The 2,454-nt window shown below is 29.0% G+C and overlaps 1 protein-coding gene across 1 annotated transcript in view; it reads right to left on the bottom strand.

Moving 5' to 3' along the window:
- LOC102677410 (serine/threonine-protein kinase Doa) overlaps nucleotides 1-2,454 on the bottom strand; it is a 34,439-nt gene that overhangs the window by 21,344 nt on the left and 10,641 nt on the right. The window lies entirely within an intron of this gene.

Here is a 2,454-nt window from a genome sequence, read left to right as displayed (position 1 = left end):
CGAGCACGGCGGTCACAGAGACGACGGCCGATGTCGACCGTTCACGAGAAGACAAGGAGGTGAGTCGGTGCGCCCCGCCAAATACTCTCCTCGCACTAAAAATATCGAGCAGCGGTTGTGAGCTGTACTCTCCGACCGACTATTCTCTCCTTCTCTATCCGTTTCTCGTTCTAAACTGTTCGTCGTTCCCTTGTCCTCTTCCTAATCCGTTTCTCTTTTTCGTTCTTTCCCTCCTCTTCTTATCCCGAATCTATTTCTTCTCTTACTCGCTTTAAACCATTTCAATTTATTCTCTTCATCTTCTCTCTTTTGCTCTCTGTTACAAATCTATTTTTCTTTCCTTTTTTTATCCGAAATCGAATATTTCTTTTTGTTTCTTATTCTAAACTGTTCGTTCTTCTTTTTTTTTATTTTCTATTTTCTTAATCTATTCCTTTTGTTTTTTTATCTGTTTATTTTTTTAAAGTGTTCGTTTCGTATCCGTTCGTTCTCTCGTATTCTTCGTCTCTTCTTCTCTTTTCTTTCTTTTGCATGTGAAATCGAATACTTCTTTCTCTTTCTCGCTCTAAATTCTTCGACTCTCGCCTTTTTCGTCTTTTTTTTCTTCTCTTCTTTCTTCTAGATCTATTTCCTTTTCTTTTCAACCGAAATCGAATATTTCTTTAAACTCCGTCTTGATCTTTTCATATATCTATTCTTTCTTCTCTCTCTCTCCCTCTCTCTCTCTAGTTCGAAAACGATTTTCTTTTCTCTCTATTCAATTATTCTTTCCTCCTTTTTTCCTTAATTTTTTGCTCTCTTTTCTTTCAAATTTATACTTCTTCTTACTTAATAAAAAGACCAAGAAATTAAAAAAAGAAGAGCACACGAGAAAAAATGAAGATTAGTATATATTCAAAGGAGTAAAGAAAAATACGAATTTATTATGTAAATTAGGCCCTAATTATTCGAAATAGCGAAATTCGACTTTTTTTTTTAGGAGGAATAAGAGAGATCTTGGCAACGCGAGAGCTTCCTAGTGCACGACGAGGTCATCGTTTACGATGGATCATCGTCACCGATGGGCATTTTCGCGAACATGGTGTATGCACACACGTGCGTAAGACGATTCTCTTCATTCCTCTTCTGTTTTATCTTCTGTCTTTCTGGCACGCACCTTGACACATATAGAAATTACGAAATCGGGGGAGGAGCGCGATTCGAACGGGAGCAAGAGAAGAGGTTTCGTGGCACGATGAACGATTAAATTTTGATCTACAGCGATATGACGGAGATATAATACGTATCGTGTGTAATTAGAACGGGCGACGCGATTTCAAGCGTGCAATGCTTCTTTGCAAGATCATTGCACCATTGAAAGGATTGTAAGGTTTGGGCGAAGCGACTGCAGATTTTTATGCAAAATTAAATTTTTATGAATATATCTAAAGAAATAAAATATTTTTGGCAAAATTTTTTAAAATTTTATGCTAAATAAAAATATATTAGGTATATAAGAATATAAAAATTAAGTAAGAAATTTATTGTTCAAATATTATATATATTTTAAATATATATATTTTTTATTTTTTTTATATCATATGCATTTTTGTAGGTTCTTATTTTATTCAAATTTTGTATAAATACATCAACTAATTGTAATCTATAATTAGATTTGATAATGATTTGATATAAGTAGATTGGATACTTATCCATTTATGAAAAATTTGCAAAAATGTATTGTGAATATAATGTATATAATGAAAATATATATAAGGTGATAATATATTCGTGAGATATCTTTGAAAGCTCGATTCTAAAGAATAAAATAAATTGATTTTAATATATCAATATATAAAATATAATCTTCTCCTTATTAGAGCGAGTATCATATAAAATCATTTCAAGTTTTAAACAAACAAGTTTTAAGAAATATTTAAATAGTAATTTATCTAAAAAAAAATATCGTCTAAAGTGTTTTTCTATCTTACAATATAAAAAAATATAATAAGTAATTTAAATTTACGTTAAATAAAACGAAATGGAGATAAAATAATTTCATTTTATCTATATTTTTTTTTATTTAATGCAAACATAAATTCCTTATAACTTAATATATAAACTTTAATCGATATTTTTGTATATCAACTTCTATATTCATTTTGATCTCTAGAATCAACTCTTCAAAAGTCAACAATTTATATTAACGCTCTCTGTAAAATATAAAACAAAATTCTCGTTATAATATTTATAGAATGAAATAAATTTCCATTTAAATTATGTTCATAAAAATACAAATATGCATAAACATCTGCCATAATAATAATTTGTTGGAATTATCACTAGCATTTAAATCTTTGTGACTTGATATTTTATTTGATTCATTCTATAGTGATATAGTGATATTCTTGATATTTCTGAATTTACATTTATAATATTTATAGTTTTTATTTTTTTGAAAAAAAATTATATGAT

The sequence above is a fragment of the Apis dorsata genome, unplaced genomic scaffold (genome assembly GCF_000469605.1).
Source record: "Apis dorsata unplaced genomic scaffold, Apis dorsata 1.3 scaffold_1110, whole genome shotgun sequence".
NCBI lineage: Eukaryota > Metazoa > Arthropoda > Insecta > Hymenoptera > Apidae > Apis > Apis dorsata.
The sequence above is the reverse complement of the archived record's forward strand: the minus strand, read 5'-3'. Positions and strand labels throughout refer to the sequence as shown.